The sequence below is a fragment of the Anser cygnoides genome, chromosome 1 (genome assembly GCF_040182565.1).
Source record: "Anser cygnoides isolate HZ-2024a breed goose chromosome 1, Taihu_goose_T2T_genome, whole genome shotgun sequence".
NCBI classification, from domain to species: domain Eukaryota; kingdom Metazoa; phylum Chordata; class Aves; order Anseriformes; family Anatidae; genus Anser; species Anser cygnoides.
Window position 1 is genome coordinate 97,296,929 of NC_089873.1, and position 19,446 is coordinate 97,316,374.

At 43.6% G+C, this 19,446-nt stretch overlaps 1 protein-coding gene across 36 annotated transcripts in view; it reads right to left on the minus strand.

Moving 5' to 3' along the window:
- ZBTB20 (zinc finger and BTB domain containing 20) overlaps positions 1–18,466 on the minus strand; it is a 480,501-nt gene extending 462,035 nt beyond the window's left edge. For 29 of the 36 annotated variants that reach the window (XM_067003602.1, XM_067003560.1, XM_067003692.1 and 26 more), the window contains exon 1: positions 18,182–18,454. The gene's annotated coding sequence lies outside the window, so the exon portion shown is untranslated. The other 7 variants (XR_010834158.1, XR_010834156.1, XM_067003538.1 and 4 more) reach the window with 6 other exon arrangements.
- Between the last annotated feature and the right edge of the window lie 980 nt (positions 18,467–19,446).

The window sequence follows — 19,446 nt, forward strand, 5'->3', positions numbered from 1 at the left end:
CAGCCAGTTGCAAAAGGGAAACAGAACTTGTGAATACACTTGTTTTTCTTCTAGTAATTCTAGAAGTCACTGAAAGTATATTGTACCTCTACCTTTGGTATGCTTTGTTCCCAAATACTGGGGCATAGGTGTGTACAAAGTGACTCTAACAGAAAGTCATCCTTATTAGCTGTGGACCCTCCAACAACTGCACAGGAAAACAATGGTGTCCAAGGACCGGCAGGGCAACTGATACTCTGACAAGAACAGTGCAATAATCAGTGGTATAATGTTTTCCACAGAGCAAAGGAGATATTGAAATTTGTTTTGTTCTGGATCCCCAATATCAAATGAATTGCTTGGGACAGCTTATCTGTCTCTAATGCCAAGTCTGCATGGAGGTGTTGAGAAAGTTAAGGCAAATCAACTGATGTCTGACTTCAATATGCACACATTTAATTGTCTTGAAGCTGTCAGTAGATGCTGTAATTCAACAGCAAAGCTCCCTGTAGTTCCTTATTCAGTTAAGCTACAGTGGCCTAAGACTAATTTACTCCTGAATTAAAGCAGTCCCCTAAAGATTCCATGCAACTCATTTTTGTGTACTGACTTCATGCATTTAGCCAATTTGCCTCAGCTCTTCCTGAGTTTCTCTTAAAGAGTTTTCAGTCCATAGCTGAAGGCAGCTCAGCTATTTCAACTCTGATATTTAGAGCATCAAACTTTTTTTTCCCATCTAGGACACAGAAAAACTAAAGAGAAGGTCCTTAGCTTAGCTGCTTCCTGCTCTAAGCTTGAAATTCGGTGGTATTGGAGTTTATTGTTACCTCATTCCTACTCTCGCTCTCTAACTTTGTGGAAGCCAGTTTTGGGAACTGGTATGTTAATATAAAGGAAACAAGCAGAAACAAGCAATGAAAAAATTGCAAGAAGATACTAATACCAAAGTGGGATTTGAACTGTGAGATCATCTTTAGAAACTTCAAATTATGTCAAAGCTGTATCTACTGACGCTGGTTTTTGCTTACCAGGATTTGGTAATTGCAGTCATATCTCTACGTTCTACCAATTCTCATTGCAATCACTGTCGTAGTACCTCAGCATGTTCTGGAAATGAATCATATTCCATCAATTCAACATTAGTTCAATTCAATGCTAATCCTAAACTGGGATTAACATTAGAATCATAGAATCCTATATTTTTCAAAAGATGTTAATAAAATTACCTATAGAAAGGATCTACGATTTTTAGAGCAAATGACTTGCTTCCTTACAGCTGTAGCTTAGAAGATCATTTTATTTAAGTCAAAATTTAAAGCACTTCTCAAACTATATAAGCACTTAGGTGAAGTAAAGGCTTCCGTGTTTCATCCAGGCTCATTAAAAATTACCTGGACACTGGCAGCAGTTGGGTAATACTTCGTTATGGCCTTAATGCAAGGAAGTTCAGGTTTCAGAGATGCTTTGAGTGCACTCGCACAGACACACTTAAGCGCACACATATGCAGATGATATATCCCAAGGTACCTTAGAAAATTAAAGTTCCTGTATTACGTTCCTTGATTGAGCTATCTGAATGATGAACTAGAGTTAGAGGCCCTACTGTATAGCAGCTGGCTGCATGGAGTGTTTAGAGGAATAAACAAATACACAAACTGCCTGATGTTTCCTTTCCCCAAAATAAATTCATTCATTATAAATGAACTGTCAGATCATCTTCTTTGGAGACTTCAAGTCATGTCAAAGTCGTATCTCCTGACGCTGGTTTTTGTTCATCACGATTTGGAAACTGCAATCATACCACCACGTTCCACCATTTCTCATCACAAGCACTGTTGTGGTACCTCGGCAGCTTCTGAAAATGAATCATACTACATGAATTCAAACACAGATCTAATATCTCTAAACACCAACCAAGCCAGGCACCACCAAAATAAAGAAGTGGGTAGCATGCAGCCAGGTGCGTGGACTTTTTAAACATGCCTTTTAAATTGTAGATGGTTTTAAAACAGAATATATCATCTCTCAATATCAGTTAAAAAAAATATCTCAATGCCCAAACTATCAGGCAAGAACTTTTTAATATTTTTATACTTTTTTATTACTCAAAATAAAAACAATAATAAATATGCAAATGAAAGCAAAGCCCTCTGGACAATACTTTCACTGATTTGCTGGAGGGAAGGACCCCTAGTGTCTATCTGGATGCTAGCCAGCCTGGGGTCTGGTGACTACACAGCATCCGGGATGAAAGAACATCTTAGCTTGTAAAATATTTCCTGCAAACACTTTCCTCTCTCCCTTACTTGGATGCCGACTGATTAAAATTAAAAAAAATAAATGTATACGGTTCTGCTTTCTTAAACTAATTATTTCAAAATATTATCAAGGTATCATGTGATCATCTGGACTCTGAGGATTCATCATTACTGATGAACGGGAATGTGCCTTGGCACAATAGTTTCAGTGGTTGATTATGCATTGCAGACACCTATAGATAAACATCTCTATTTGTAAAAAATGAGCACTGTCTCTGAGAGCAGCTTCTGATGAGGCTTTAAAAGCAGCATCAAAAAAATGTAATGCTAGAAGGATGAGGGTGCCCAGCGCTGTCACATACCAGCATTGCTTTCTAAGAGGAAAAAAAAAAAAATCTGCACCATTCCTTATGATCAGGGTTTTACCCATTTATTTGGCTAATCATTCAAATGGCTAAACAGACCTCTAATTTGAAAATAAAAACCGATTGATGCAATCACAAACAAGTTCTGAAATTGTGATTTATAAAAAAAGAGGGGAAATCGTGTTCTAAGCCAAAACACACACACAGTTACCTTTTTCTAATCACAGCATTCATTTCTCCTCATTATGATCTCACAAGCACATTAAAATCTTATTAACATTAATTACTTCTGAGCGTCTATGCATGAGCAGCGACAGGCTTGCGTGCGCGCGCGTGTGTGTATGTGTGTGTGTCTCTGGATCATATCTACATTTATATACCTTGCTGCACTTTGCTTATAAAACATGTGAAAATATTGCTGCTAACACCAATTAGCTAATTTCACACACACAGATAGTAAGCTGCTGTCTCGCTGCACAGCTTATTATAGACCAGCAGACAGATGGACAGACAAACAGACGCAAAAAGCATCACGGCTCCTCCTAAATGCAAGAGCTGAAATGCCTGGCACCCCCAGGAGTGCGAGTTTTATCCTCGTAAGTCTGAGGGAACAAAATGACACAAATAAAAAAAAAAATAATAAAAAAAATACAAGACAGCCAAATATCCCATTTTCTACACAGATGGGTTCAATGATGAAGTGATAGAGACAAAGAAAAAACTGGCAGGCAGACAAGCAGCAGGCGCACAGAGAGATAGACGGAGACAGATAAACAAAGCAACAGAGAAAAGAGATGAAAGCATATTAATATATGTGATTTGGGGCTAAGCAATATAAACTTTATCCCACCAATAAGGTAAGGAAAGAAATGGCAGAGCCGAGAATCACAATAGGTCCAACTTCGCAAGCAAAATAAAATCCTGACTCTCTACAAAACTATTTATGGATTCTATTTATACTGAGAACGCTACACACGGCGCTGCCACTGAGGATATTCAGCTCCACCACAAACTCCAGAATAAACACAGGCACCCCAGCAGTTGCTGCTGGAGAACCGCACCTTCCCCTTCTTTCCAACCCTTTGTTTCCAATCCAATTCAGCTTCACCTCTACCCCGCTCCTAAATCCTGCCCTCCTGAACACTTCTCTCTGCCAGGAGTTAAGATACAAACGACACATCGGCATCGCTCATCGTGTCACAGCCACGTTTCTCCATTGCCCGGGGATTACCCTCTCAACTACAACTCCTTCAGTCATTCACACGACACCAGCAGACGCTCACTTCTTGTTCATGGCATTTTCCTCCCTACCCAGATACCCACCTCTGCTCATCCTCCGCTACCCAGATAGCTAACTGCAACCCGCAGCTGGAATTAAAACTTCCACTGGCATTGGCTGAACACGAGGTTTAGAAGTAGTCAAAATTTGCCTTTTAGCACTTCCCTCCTTTGTTTCACTTCTGTATTCTTCCCCTGATGACGTGATCAGGCAAAACACTATACAGAGGGAAAGGATTAAAGCTTCACAAGACAGGTCTGCGGAGAAATTTCCAGATGGCATGAAACGCTACCTTACTTGGAAAATTTCTGAAATGAGGGCATTTTCATTTCTCGTGGTAACACAAGTGTTTGGATTTTCTGCTCACTCCTCCCAGATCACAAGAAGGTAAATGGGGCAATAACCGCTGTCTTATTCCAAGCCTTTTCACCTAAAGATTTCTGTGCACTTGGCAAAAGGCTCGTTAAGCTTCAAGGCATGACAAAGTTACTTTTGTCACTCCATTTTAGAGCTAGGGAACAGAGGAGCAGAGAGGTGAAGTAACCAGATCAGTAAGACGGTCTGCAGCAGATCCAAAAAGGGCTTTTAGTTACGTTTTCAACATCTTCTCTTTTTACACGTACCCTACCTAAGGCCATTATAAACAGTATCTGAACAATAATAATAATAATAATAATAATAATAATAATAATAATAATCAGTGTTTGAGGGTTGTACTCAGGATGCTTGACCTTTGTTGTGTTTACACACAATTCATCTTGCTCATGACCTACTCCTGATGATGGTCATCCAGGAGGATGCGCTCCCTCGCAAGCACAGCACTACCATGGATGCAGTCAAGCAACTCTGCCACATGTCAGATGCACCTCAACCAACCAAATTAGTTCTGGTGCATTCACAGCAAACCCAGTGATTCCAGGAAGCTTTGGAGCTCCTGAGCACGGACATTACACCTCTATCCCATGTAAGCGGTACACTCGGTGCATGCACAGCAAATCGGGTCACGTGGCAGAGAAGGACCCACGGCATATGGCCCCTTCTGCCACAAGGAGCAGGTACATGACCTGCTCAGGCAGAAAATAAGCAAGCAAATTGAACACCACTGCATTTGCTCAGCTTACTATGCTGCTTTTTTTTAAATACACAGATGTTGAGAGTGAAGACAGAGAAGAGCAAAAGCTTTGTAAACGAAGCAATGAGCAAAAAAGATTTGAAGTCTTACAGTTTAAGGCATATGGCAAAGTGGACTCATGCCTGAATATTTCCTTAAAAATAGAGCATGGACCTTTAAAGTCCCTCTTGAATCATGCAGAATTGCATCTTGCCTGGTGTGTCCCCACAGAAGTACTTGGAGAACAACTCTGAGTAGGCAAGGAGTCTTACCCATTCTGGCTAACGCTGGTTCAGCCAGAAATTCAGCTTATGAACCCAGGCTTCCCGGACAGCCAAGAGAAATTCCCCACTAGGCTTTCTTCAGCCTCCCCATCATGCTCTCACCTTCCTCTTGGCATGTTTGAAACTGGAAAACAACAGGGTCAAGGAGAACTTCTCCCTAAACACATCAGTTAATCCCGCTGTAATTGGAGGAAGGGCCACAAAAAGATGAGTTCAAAACAATAAAATAAAAAAAAAAGGTCAAGAAACAAGTATCCACTGGGCTTGCTGACTGAATGTTTACATAGCTGTTGACTCTTTAATCCTCCTTTGCCCCAACCCCATGTAGATATATATGGTTCACTGCACCCTGAAGGAAAAATGGAGTGCTACATAAAGCGCTCCTTTGGAGTTCTGAAGACTCTGTGTGCCTTAATTACATGCAGCAAAAGTTGTACCTCTGCAAATTACAAAACAAAAACAAAAAGCGGAAGCTCATTTATGTAAGCAAATGTATAACAGTGAAAATGCTTAATGAGAAAAAAAAGAAGTTGCCAGTTTTTATTACCACGATAGCACGCAGAAGCAAATATGTAACCTGCAGAATTTTTCCTACGTCTGAGTTTAGCGTGTAAACCGGATATAAGCATCCTAAAAAGTAGGAGTATTCAAATGCAACTGTCTTGAGGAACATCTCTCGTAGGACCAGTGCTTACCAGCAGAGGCAAACAAATCTCAGCGACCATTCAGTCTGTGAAACGGGTCATTATGCATAAATGAAAGGATAACAGGGAAAGATCTCTAGTGAGAGAAAACAAACAGCAAACAAACAAGGCATTTATTGGCTTTCCTGTACAAAGCAGCTTGATCTGCCTCTCTCGGGTGGGAGTTCTCCCTGCAAACCTGGTCTCTTCATCTCCTGTATGAACCTTATTGTACTGTGTCTACCAAAAGTTACAGCAGGCTGAGACAATATGAGAGTACTTAAGAGGTGCACTTGGCATCCAGACCAGCCTTGAGATCCAAAGCTCTTTGTGTCCTTCTGGAGGTTAATAAGATGAGATTTTACTGACTCCATCCCGGCTTTTACAAGCTTCTTGAGGATTACTGAAATTGGAGGTTGCATATGAAAAAGCTGGTTCACCCGTTTCCTAGAAGGGACGCTCATCCACTTTGCCCTTCGAGTCCTGAAATGTGAGACACGCCTGAGGAGTGTTCTTTGTTATAGTGTCTCACAAATATATCCAGCGATGGTGAGTCCATATGTCTCTGATAAAGAAAAAACCTTACTGTGCATTCCAGCCTTTTCTTTTGTAAACATACTAAACTAGACGAATTTGGCTCTCAAAGGAGAAAGTATTAATTGTGCTGGCTAATAAAACTTTCTGTTGCTCTCCTTCCAATCTGGTCTTCTAAGCATCAACAGACATTAAAACTGGCTTTTGGGAAGTGGGAATGTATCAGAAAGTAGTATAAAACCAAAACTTGCCTGTGAGTTTTCAGGAATTGAGATGAATCTCATTCCCAAGTAACAAAAAGTTAAACGCACCTACTCACTGCACAGCTTTCAAGTTGTACAAATAACGTACAAATAAGTCAGTTCCTCCTACTGTTCATTCTCTGACAGATGCCTCAGCAGTAATACATCTGTGCTCTGCCCAAATCCAGTACTCGCAGGCTTCCATTATTACTTGCATATGTTTGTTTCCACTGACAGTTTAAACAGACAAGTAACAATCCTCTTTAACTATGTGTCCAAAGAACCCTTAGGGGCTGTTTTCTCCTCTACATATTGCAACTCCCACTGAGCAGCTATGCAGACAAGCAGTTACACACACAAGAAGCCCAGAACAACGTAACTATTTGTAGGTACTTTTATATTCATGTGCGATATGGAGCTTCGGTCTTCTTTTGATGACTGTTTCAAGAAGCAAGCAACACCACTGTTTATTTCAGCCAAGTATAATCTTCCCCTATGATTATTATTGTACAAAAAGGGGTAAGAGACTGGTCCAGGTTTTGAACTTGTCTTTCTTGGACACAATGGACTCAAATCTAAGGCTGGACCTCACGGGGACATACCCAGCTGTGGGAAAGCCAATTGGAAAAAAAGTTACTTGTTGCTTACCAGCCTTTAAAGTTAACATTAACAGGATTAAGAGAGCAATTATAAATAATAATAATAAAATAAGCAAACAAAATTTTAAAAATGAATAAAAAAATCTGCTATTAAAAATAAGACTGTTGACAAGTGGACATGTTAGACGTATTTGGCCTCAATTTTGAGTTATGGTAGGGTCTTTTTTATATAATTCTGAAACTAGAATAAGATTGTAATGGCAAAGAAGTTGCATATGTGTTTCAATACCACAGTGGTTAAAAAAAAAAAAAAAAAAAAAGCTTTAACAGTTTTTAATATGGCCAGGAACCATTTGAGCTTCCGTTGTCCGTGGAACATGGTCTTGACTTTTCCAGGTCCCATCTGCTTGTACAATACACTGAGGAAGGAAGAAAGAAAGGCATCACTTCCTCTTTCTCTCTGTGCCTCGATTGTTCCTGATTTAAAAAATGGAAATAATAATGTTGATTCAGCTACTGGAGTTAAGCAAAACTAACTACTTTCATTAAACTCTATATTTGAGTAAGTTTCTTCAGAAAGGCAAAGTGCTATTTATTCGTATCAGCTGCTATCTCTGGCTAAACTGTCCTGGAATCTTTTGTGAGCGTTCCCTCCTCCGGCTGAACTCAGCTGATAACTGCACTCTGTTTTGAAGTACTTGTGTCACTCCTTTATCTAAAAAGCCTAGGAAAGACTTAGACAGAACAGGCACTTCTCTTTTGTGGGTAATGAGAACAAAGCAAAACAAAACAAATAAAAAATCATTCAGGGTCTCAGGATTAAGGCTTTGCAGATGATCAACCAAAAAAAAAAAAAAAAGGCATCTCTTGGATGTTAAATTCTTTGCAGGCTTTGCCTGGATATGACGAGAATAATCACCAACACCTCCTGAAAGCAAGCCTTTTCATCAAACCTCCGAAGCTCAGATTTCAAGGAGAGATCTGGTAGGAATCTTATTAATACACCTATGCACACTGCCACAAGGGAAACAGTATCTAACACAGCAAAAATGAGGTCAAATTCAGCAGCACTGTCCTAGAGAAAACTGTATCCTGGTCACAAATCACTTGTGGAGTACCATGTATCATCTTTACTGCTTCAGATGTATGCCAGCTGCAGCCAGTAGGCTAGAAATACAAAGCTAAATTCATCTCTCAGTTCAATGTTGATTCTTTTAAATTTCATGGAATTACAACACTTTTATACAAACGTAACTTAGGGCAAAACACGACCTATAAACTTTTTAGCAGATACGCAGATATTCAGAAACTTCACGTGGAACTTCTTATCCCATGAGCATAGTCCTCTGATGATTATTGTATGATGATTATTCCAGCTCACTGCTCATGAGGGAAAAGGGAAGGGCTGTAGCCTCATCCCACCTCACTCTGGCCCTATTCAAACCAAGTCCTGCTGCTACGATTTTCTCCCTCTCCTGCCAGTGGAACCAAGTTAGCCCCTCTTTTTGCATGAAGTTCAGACTTTTTGTCCTCATTTTCTTTGAACAGCTCTGCCCCCTGCCTGCGTCTCAGCTTTTATTTCTTCTAGCTGCTCGCATTCTTCCCAAACCTCCCTCCTAAATGCTCCATTTGTATCCTTCTCCCACATCGAAGCCAATGTTCCATAGTAACATTACTCAACCAGATTTTAATAACTCTTTAAAACAGCCTACAGACAACTAAACCATGCTCCTGAACAAAGAGCCTTAACCAGGAAACTCCAGAAAAGTTGTTTCTATCTCATCTCCTTTTTGCTTTTCTTTTTTTTTCCCTTGAAAAAGATACAAAATGAAAATTAACTCAACTTTGGTAGCAGAACAAATTTCCACATGCCTGGATATAGATGTGATCTAGACAAGACGGCTCCCACTCCACCATAAGAGACAACTTTACCTGGGCTAGCTCTGTCACCAATAGCAGTTTGTTCAAGGCAATCTAGGGCTGAATGCAGTGACAATACGTGGCTCAAGATGTGCAAAACTCACCTGAGATCCAACATAATACGGTCTGCATGATCAGGGCTGAGCAGATACTGCCACCTACACTACTGAAGTAAATGCTAGCTCTCATCTCCATGAGGTGAAAACTTCATCCAAACAACAAGTAAGACCTCAGGTGTCGGTTCTGTTCAGACATACCAGAGAAAGACTACATATATTTCAAAACCTTGATCGGGAAGCTAAAGCAAACCCACTAGAGTAAAGAAAGAGATGGCAATGCACTTTCAGGGTGATAAGGCAAAAAAAATGGGAGAGAAAGACTCTTACAGCAATAAAATTAGCTAATATAGCTATAGCTAATGCTCTCCCAACTGCTCTCAGGAACTGATAAACCTCATTAGTCCTATCTTGAAGACGAGCAACTGAGACACTGAGAAATGAAGTGACTTGTTGAAAATTACAAAAGAAACTAGAAACAAACTAAGGCTCCTGCTTCCATAATCAGTGAGTTATCCTTTCTGGTACCTACGTACTTGCATAAATCACTCTAGCTACTATACTTCAATCTCACTACAACTTCGGAGACCACACCATGGCTTTACGCTGACTAAAATATTTAAGAACTTTGTACAGAGGTTAAAAAAAATATCTAAAAGGCATCATGAAAAGCTCTGAATGGGATCCTGTCTCCTGTAAAAAGGGACTCAGAGATTAGCAGGGGGAAAAAAAAAAATAAAATGGTAAATTCCAGATTTCAGAAATGCCCTGCACCAGGGAAGAAGACTGAGCTTTCTCTTGCCCAGCACAAAGTACAGCACAGCCAAATGTACTACAAGAGCACAACTGGCTTTTAACCTCATTCAGGAGCAGCTGCTTTCACAGCAGTGAAACATTTCAGGCTGAGCTTGACTGACTTAGTGGATAAATGATTTGAAGTTGATATAGCTCAGAAAGAAACAACTCATTTAGGAAACGTCAGTACCTTAAAAACATTCTTTTTCTATTCAATCAGAGCAAGTTTTGAAGCTTTCAAAACTTGGCCATGGCTTGGAGAGGAAAATGTAAGCAGTGTTTTTATGAAATGCTGGAAATTACAAAACGCTGCTTGGACTTCAAACGGTTTGCCCGTGAGTCAGCAGAGGCTGAGCCTTCACTGAAAACTTGTATTGGTCCTAACTATTTTATTAGTTTAGTGCTAGCAAAAGGTGCCAGATTGGTAGCCCCAGGCGCTGCATTCTCTATTTATCCCCAAAGCAGGTACAGCAGGAGGGCAAGCCATCTCCGTACCAACCCCTGCTACGATTCCTCATGTCAAGGGACTTGGTGACAGGAGGGTGATCTGGTCTCGGCGCTGCTCTGCTTTCCTGATGCCTCTGCTGTGGCTGCCCGCACGGGGGCCAATTCCCTGCATTGTGTTTCAGGAGGATGGGTTCCTAAACCGCAGGGCCTACGAAAGGGAAATAATGGAGAATCATCCTATGAGCATCCTAGGAGACATGTTGAGAAAGAAGAACCAGGGATTATTTTCTTTGTATTATATTCCAGCCGTCTCAAAATGAACGAATACTGGAGAGAGCAATGAGGCCAGAGAGAGTCAATGTACTGAGTACAAATGAGATTTATATGTGGCTTGAGTCACTCCAGCCAATTAGCTACCCACCAGGCTGTTTGGTTTATTGTCCCTACTGGGTAAAGATTTAATAAGCAGTCACCTAGATGGGAAGCATGAGACTTGCAGAAAGGAAACTTTTCACTACTCTACATTGAAAACTTGAGCCCAGTCCTGCAACAGCTCTGCAGAGCCGATTCCCACTGATCTGTGGATGGCTGCAAGATGAGGCGCTTTATTGTGACAGTCCACAAGGTGGAAAATATGGGAAATACAGGACCATCTTTCATTACATAATTTCCATGTCAGAAATCTTCCGCACATTCCAAATGTTCTAAGGGAGTTAAAAAAGCTTTCTTAATTTTTTAATCCAACACTCAGACTTATCCAGAACTTTGACATTTTCCATAGTATGAAAGTACAAAAGGCTGGATTTTAAAAGCAGATCTACTGGGGAAATGCGCTGTGTAGGGAACATGTTAAACAATCCGGCCTATGTTTGGAAAAGAAATACAGATGCATCACAACGAGGAAGAATGTTCAAGAGCATCCCGAAAAAACAGCAGCTATTCAAGCCAAAGGACAGGATGAAGTGGGCACAGCAGTATAAAGCTGACAAGCAGATATAACTGACAGGGACAGAAAGAATTGGAGGCAGCCAAAGCCTTAGCTACACTAGGGCTTCTTCAGATCCTACGTGTACTCTAATTGAAGCTAAAAGCACAAACGAAAATGTGTTTAAAACTCCTTCAGATGGGAAGAATCCTCGAAGCAGCAGCAGCAAAATGGAAAATTCAAACTTTGGGAAATGATAGAAAAATTAATGCCTATTGAATATAAGTAAGACTGGAAACAAAGCAAAAAAGGCTAAATTAGTGGATCGGGCATTTCTTGACCTTACTTAGCAGTCATGCCTGGTATACAAGGCGTTAGCATACTTTGTAAGAAGGCTTCTTGTCCTGTTAATACTGCTTATTGCAAGACAGCTCAGAGCCATTCATTTAAATGCAATTTTTTGTAAGGCACTGTCCCAGCGGGTGTGGCCCGGTCTCCTGGGAATAGCATTTGTTAGTTTTAGAGAACCAGCAGAGGGAGCACATTAGCAATTAAACATGGTTTTGCTTGTGTTTGTGCCTAAACAATGAGTTTGGGGGGCTTTCTGTTTGTTTGTTTTTATTTTTATTGTCAGCATTCCTCCCTGTCACTAACACCAATGACTCACACAGCTATCAGATTGCTAGGGGTTGAGGAGCCAAAGCCACAGAGAATAACAGGCTCCACATCCACCCTGCATAACACGTTAGCGGACAGAGGCTTTTACCTAGGTGTCTTTCTTCTCTCTCCCCCCATATCAGCCTCCATCTTACCTGTTCCCAACCACCCGCCCATGAAATCTTGTGCTGCCACAAAACCACTACCAAACTCCTGCACTGGGACCGCTAACTTTCTAGCCAGAAAGAATGGCTTATGGATCCCCAGGGAGGGAAGAGAAATCAATAATTAACTTTCAGTCAGCTGAAAGGACAACTCTGAAGTCCGCAAGGTAACTTTCCCAGTCCTACGTCAATATCCACAAGGGGCGGATCATACTTTCAGCTACTGATGATTTTAGAAGCAAGGTATTAGAAAGCCTGTCTTATAGTGAGGGGAAAAAAAAAAAAAAAAAGTAATTTCACAGTAATTTCCACACTGTGTTTACCTCAGAATCAACTGGCACACCACACTTGCCTGCATTTTTAGCTCTACCACAATCCCAAGATAAATCTACTACGGAAGCATAACATTAAGAGGTCATCTCCAGACGTAGCTTACAGAATGGCAACAGTACTGACCAGCAAAAGATTTCCCAGAGATGCTCTGCAGAGGGGGACATGCACTACCCAGTCGGGTTTCCTTGCCCCTTCACTACAGTTATCAACTCCTGCTAATGCAAATTTATGTAATCACCGATTTGATACTAGCTCAAATATTGAGGAAGAACGTACTGGTTTTGGTTTGCCTTTTGTGCTGTCGTTTACACTTGTGCAAACCGGACAGAAAATGTTAGCTAAGGGTCTGTGATCGCTCACTTCACCAAAGCGCAAGGAAAGGCACATGCCACAGGGCACCGACGAATGAAGTCCTGAAGATGCTGCCAGTGCCTGAATTCAGCGGCACTGGCTTCTTGTAGAAGACCTTTTTTAACACGAGGTGTCGAGGAGCAGCGCCGGGTGCCAGCAGAGCAAGGGCAGCACAGGCCGTGGCACTATCCCTGGGGCTGGCGGGTGGGATATTCGCGGTGGGGAGAGACCCCTCCTTGGCACCACAAGCTTTCGGTCTTTGTGCTTGCACAGACCATGGCCTTTCTTCGCGTGGTGCCACCTAGCGCCAGCTCCTTCAGCGGCTCTCTTTTTCCTGCGGTGAGCATCTGCCCCCCAGGCCTCAGGCTGGGACCCTAGGCGCCCACCTCACCCAAGCCAAACCCCAGCCATCAAGGTAACAGCATGTTTGCTCCTACAGACGGCTCTATCTGACCGGCTCCGTTTCCCACTGCTGTATTTTAACTGCTTCGCGATACAGGGGGCTGCTGCGTGTGGGGCAGAAGAACCTGGGCCCCCCTCGCACAGCTCTGAGGTGCGCAGCAGCCAGCAGCGTCCCACCGGCAGCCGTGTGGGGCTCGCCTCTCCACCAGCGACCTACCTGCCCCGGGGGAGCGCTTTTACGAGACCCGTTCCCGAACCCAATGTCCACCAAAGCCTGGCAGGCAAAATAACCTCCGTGGGACACGAAGAAACTGAAGGACTGAGGAAAAAAAAAAAAAAAAAAAAGGCATGAAAACGTCAAGTGCATAGGCGGTAAACATCCAGAAATGCCAGTTTCCTATTAAAAGAGGATTGGATCAGTGCTGTTAGAACTAAATATTAACTTTTGAGATAAATAATAACCAGGAATATAGGTGACGCTGTCAAAGCCAAAACCATCCCGGACAAAAGCCTTTGCCTTTATTCACTCCTCACTGAAATGTTGATAAATCAGTGAAAATCTGCCGAAGTTAAAGCTCTGTAGGCATTACAACGGCCCCTCTGAGTTTGGAGCACAGTTAAACACTACTCTTTTACCACGAGAAACTGGGATTATTGGAACGGATAGATTATTAAAAATCCAATTTATTTTTCACAGTTGATATGGTTTGTTTACTTTCTGAATCTTCTTGGGCCAAACTAACGCAATCAATGAAGTCAGTTTCACTTTGATTTGCCATCCTTTTCTCTCTGCAGCACGGTTTGAACTGCCAACCTTACAGAGGGAACAAGTTATTGTTTAAAAACAACTATTTCCAGTACATTGTTTCATTAAAAAAATCTTTAAAGCATATATAAAGGGCTCGGGTTTTCTAAACGTTTTGCTTAAAAAAAAAAGAAAAAGTAACTTGAAGTTAAATTTCAGTATTTAATTCTCCATTAACATTTACAAATCTCTTTCAGTAGGAGCTCTTTACTATACAGACCACACTGTAAAACAGTCCTATAAAATGAGACAGGAGTGAAACCAAGTAAAATCTATAAGGCCACAGCATGCCATCAATTTCTAAACAGAACTCCTATTCAAATCGTTCTGCTTAAAACCTCATATGGCCAGCAAAAATGAACAGGGTTTTCTTGAAATGATTTAAATAACAATTTATCTAAGACTGTAATCTCTCTTGTATGGGATTTGTAAGCCATCCCACGGAATTCTCTAGCAGGGGACACTGTTCCCTATTTACATCAAAGTTTTATATAAATAATAATACTTTATTTTAATATTTTTTTAGATTTTCTGCAGCTGTTCTCCCTTATGAATAAGCTGGGCCTATGAAGAAAATGTGAAAATAGGAAAACTGTGAGTAATATTTATAATAATGATATATCCAACTCAGGAAATTGCTATAACTGTCTTTATCAAAATAAACAAGATTGGTATTTTTTCCTCCTGTAAGAGAAAAGCAAAATCCTCTACTATTAAAATTAATCTGACGTGGTATTTGTTTGGTATTTGGATTTGACCGTCTTATACCCCATTTTTGGTCCTGTTTAAAAAAAACAACAACAACAACAACCCAAACCAAAAACCACATGCACACAAAACCCAACTGCGTTGCTTTTCGTCTCGCAGGAGTGGAAGAGGCACATGCACACGCCATTCAGTCCAAAATTACTCTAGCTACAGGGCATGGCAAAGCATGAAATAACTGCTCCGGAGCACTTCCTCGTGTGGGTGTGTTAGATAACTGTCTGCTCCAGCACTAAAATAAAGCGTGCTGAGACCCAGCCGACACCGGGGAGCTCCGCTCTGGACCACCAAGTGGGCTGGGGGCACCTGAGCCCCAAGACCCCCCGGCAGCCTGGGCACCCGGCACCCTTTCAAGCTCCGCTGTGCCCCCTGGCCACGGGGCTTTTGGCTCGCTGGGTTCCAGCCACAGCATCATGCACTGGATTTAAGTTTACTTAGGCATACTTCACCCTTTGCTGTCATATCCAGATTGCAAACGGACTTTGTGCGGTCGGGAAAGGCTAAGACTTATTAATTTTTTTATTATTATTTTATAGAATATACTTAGGTTTCAAAGAAATTGAAATCCCTCTGATGGAAAAGTTTTCATGATTAAAAAGAGACCTTACTGCGTCACGAAAAACGTTTCTCCCACTCCGACTCTCTTTCTATGCTCACATTTTTCTTCCCTGGGGTCTTCACAAAAGGAAGAGATACGCCGCAGTCATTTTTAAAGTTTTCCTGAAACCTAAAGGTGAGGCTGGGTTTCCACTCAGCGTGCGTGCGGGACTCCCAAGGACGGGTCCGCCGGCCTCCCTGCCGGAGGAAAGCCGAGCTGCTGAAGGACACGGACCTGCCCTGGCTCGGGACGGAGCGCCAGGTGCCCGACAGCACGCACACCCCTCCAGAGGGGCTGCTGCCGCGACCCTGGTACGGGCTCAGCACCAGCCCGGGCACCGGGAGCTCCGTCCGCCTTCAGGGCCCCCGCGCGCCTGGCGGGACTTGTGCATCCCCTCCGGGCCCAGGTCTGAGTGTCAGAGCTGGAGGTGGAAGCTATAGGAGGAGAGGCAGCACCTTGCTGCAGGAACAGGTCATTTGGAGCCCTGAGCACTGCTAGAGCCTACCGGCAAAACGCTGGTTTAGAAGCCTGAGTAAAAAGGAGGAAGGAAAAAAAAAAAAAAAAAGAAAGAAAGAAAAAAGCAATGAATGTCATTCCCTAGCTAAGAGATGAGCCACCAATTCTTGGCACAGCGCTATGTAAAACCTTGAAAAGTTTCACTTGGGTTCTGGAATAAAGCTTCTAATAAAATGGAGCAAGTAGTTTCTGCAGTTGTCGTGCCAGTGAATAGATCTGCTGCTTTGGATTTCAATTAACTTAGTTTGTTCAGCGAGGAGGCACTTCGGTCGAAACTGGGGAGCTGCAAGTTAAAGGACAGCTAAAAAAAATAGCAAAACAACAGCAAAAAAAAAAAAAAGCCAAACCTGTTGGCAGCAAAAGTTCTCGCTGCCTGTAAAATAATGAATTTTATTAAAACATTTCAAAGGATCTGAAGGTTTGGGAGAATCTATCAGGCAGTCCCAGGTGGGTTAGGAATATTGCATTATAGACTTCTTTGTGCTGAGAGGAAGGCCTAATGCATTTTTTTAAGGAGTCCCTCCCTTGCTATTAAATAAATAATCTTCTATTAAAAAAGGTGATTGTTATTGTAGAGAGATCTTCACTGATCAGCGTCCATTTTATATAATTACTTAGGATTCTCCAGAACATTTTATGTAACTCACTTCCACTGACTGTCTTTTTTCTTTTCTCTCTTTTTTTTTTTGTTTTGTTTTGTTACCAGCAGAGTAACAGTTTTACTCTCCAACAGAAATGACAGGAGCTCAGATAAAAAGACCATTTCAAATGGATCGATTTAAGCAGCCTTTAGAACCCACGATAAATCTGGGCTCCAAAAACTCGACAATGCTAGATGGGCTACGAAATACATCGCCAATCCCTCCCCAGGAAAAAATAAAAAAGAAAAAGGAAGGGAAAAAAAAGAAAAAGAAAAAGAAAAAGAAAAGATTAATTCGGAGAAAAGCTTCGATGTTTGAAATTACAAATAAGCAGCGTATTTGTGCAAGGGAAAATGGTAAATAAATAGTTACTATTTCTGGACAAAATGGCTCGATAGATTTCATAATTTGCCACCACTGTAAAAAATATCTATTCCCTTCCCCCCCCCACCTTCCCCGCCAATACAGACGGAAACGCAAGCATAACCATGCAGAAAGTGGGAGGGTGGGGGGCAGCCAAGGATACGAACTCCCTCTTAGAAAGTTTGAATTCTTATTAACCCAGTGATGCCTCCATAATGTGACATTTGATCAGCAACACGAAAGTTGCAATATATGTCTCCTTTCTTCCCGGGAAAGGAAACTGGAAAAATACTAATAATGAAAAAGAGATGTTAAAAATACCCAAGAGGGGAAAAAAAAAAAGAAAAAAGTGCACGTACAATAACCCAAATTAACCCCCTCCGCCCCCGCACCAAAACAGACAAACAACGAGATCTCCGGATAAAAATCCTGTCGGAAGGAGTGGAACCTGCTTTCTCTTTTCTGCTGTTATTTGATGTATGGGTAGGCATGGACTTTAAACTTATAGTGTATACATAGACACAAAACAAAGGACGAGAGTCACCGTTAGCCCCGGCATTACAGTCGGGAGTCGTCGGCAAATAGTAATAAAAGCCCGTTTAGCAGTAAATAAGGAGAGCATGATATATGGACGGACAGATGGAACTGCATAAACAGAAAAGAAAAAGCAGAGGGACCCGCAAACAGGCGGAGAGGGCTGTTTTACAAGAGTGAAAGATATTGATTTACTTGGAACTAGTGTTGGAAAACAAACGTATTTGTTTCCTTTGCGATTAGGGGGGGGAGGAAGAAAAAAAAGAAAAAGTAATTAAAGTGAATCATAAGGGGGCACACCCTGCAATAAGTCCGGGGGGGGGGGGGAAGAAAAAAAAAAAAAAAAAACATTTCTAGAGGGTAAGGCCTTCTATAGATGTTCCCAATTTCCAGCGGGCGGCTAGGGCTGCCAAACTTACACCTCCAAATTAAAACCCGGGGGGGGGGAGGAAGGAGGGGAGGCTGGCGGGCCGGGTTCGGGGGAGCGGAGGCTTCGTGTCGTGTGTACCCCCCTTGCCCCCCCCTTGCCCCCCCCCAACCCGGGCTCGCTTCCTTCCCAAAGTTGGCCGGCCTACCTTGTTCCCCCGTCCTCCGCTCGCCTCCTCATAGCCGCTGCCTCCCCGGGAGCGCGCAGCGTGCGCGGCTAACGCCTGCCTGCCTCCCTAAGGGGTCCATTTTCCTGCTCGGGGCGGTGTGTACACACACGCGCTGCAACCTACCTTCCGCACCGCGCCGCGGCGACGGGAGAGGGAGAGCGAGAGCGAGGGAGCGGGCGGCGGCGGCGGCGGCGGCGGCGGAGGCAGGGGAGGCAAGGGGGGAGCCGAGACAAAGCCCTCCCTCCGCCCGGGCAGCCTCCCCTCCTTCCCCGCCGCTGCAACAGGTCGCGCCCCGGCCGGCACCGACGGGGGGGACCCCCGGGCGGGATGGGAGGGGGCGGGGGGGGGACACCCCGGGCGGGAGGGGACCCCCAGAGCGGGGACCCCCCAGGAGGGGACACCCTGAGGGGACCCCCGGAGAGGGGACCCCCAAAGGGGACACCTGGAGAGGAGGGGACCCCCCGAGAGGAGGGGTCCCCCAGAGGTGAGGGGATCTCCAGAAGCGATCCCCGGAGAGGGGACACATGGAGAGGGGACCCACGGAGAGGAGGGGAGCCCCCGGAGAGGAGGGGACCCCCAGAGGCGTGTGGACCCCCAGAGTTGTGCAGACACCCAGAGGTGATGGGATCCCCGGAGAGAGAACCCCTGGAGAGGGGACACCTGGAGGAGGGACCCCCAGAGAGAGGACCCCCGGGGAGGGGACACCTGGAGAGGGGACCCCCAGGGAGGTGGGGACCCCCAGAGAAGGGGACGCCGGCGTTTCCCCCACTGCCACCTTGCCCCGCTAGGCAGCGGGAGGGGAAGGTGTAAAGGCAGCTCCGCCGGGGCTGGGGGCTTGGGATGGGGGGAACAGCTGGCCCCACACAATAGGGGGGCCCCCAGACAATAGGGGAGCAGTGTGGGGGGGGTGAAGGCTCCGCTGAGGTGGCTGCGAGCAGAGAGAGGGGGCTGCTGGCCCCAGCACCCCCAAACACACACACGCCGAAACGGGTATCAGGAGGCTTCAGCCCCTACAGCTATAATAATGCGCCGTGCTTATGGCTGAACAGGTGCAATGCATATAGTACACGGCGTTACGAGGACGGAAATAAATCTCTCAAGTAAAAAAAAAAAAAAAGAAAGAAAACAACCAAACAAAACATTTTTCCCGGTTGCAAACAGGCCGAGGTTATTTAAAATAGGGGTCTGGTTTGGAAAATGTGCTCCCCGCTCCCTGCACTTTTTGGCTGGGGGGGGTAAGGGGG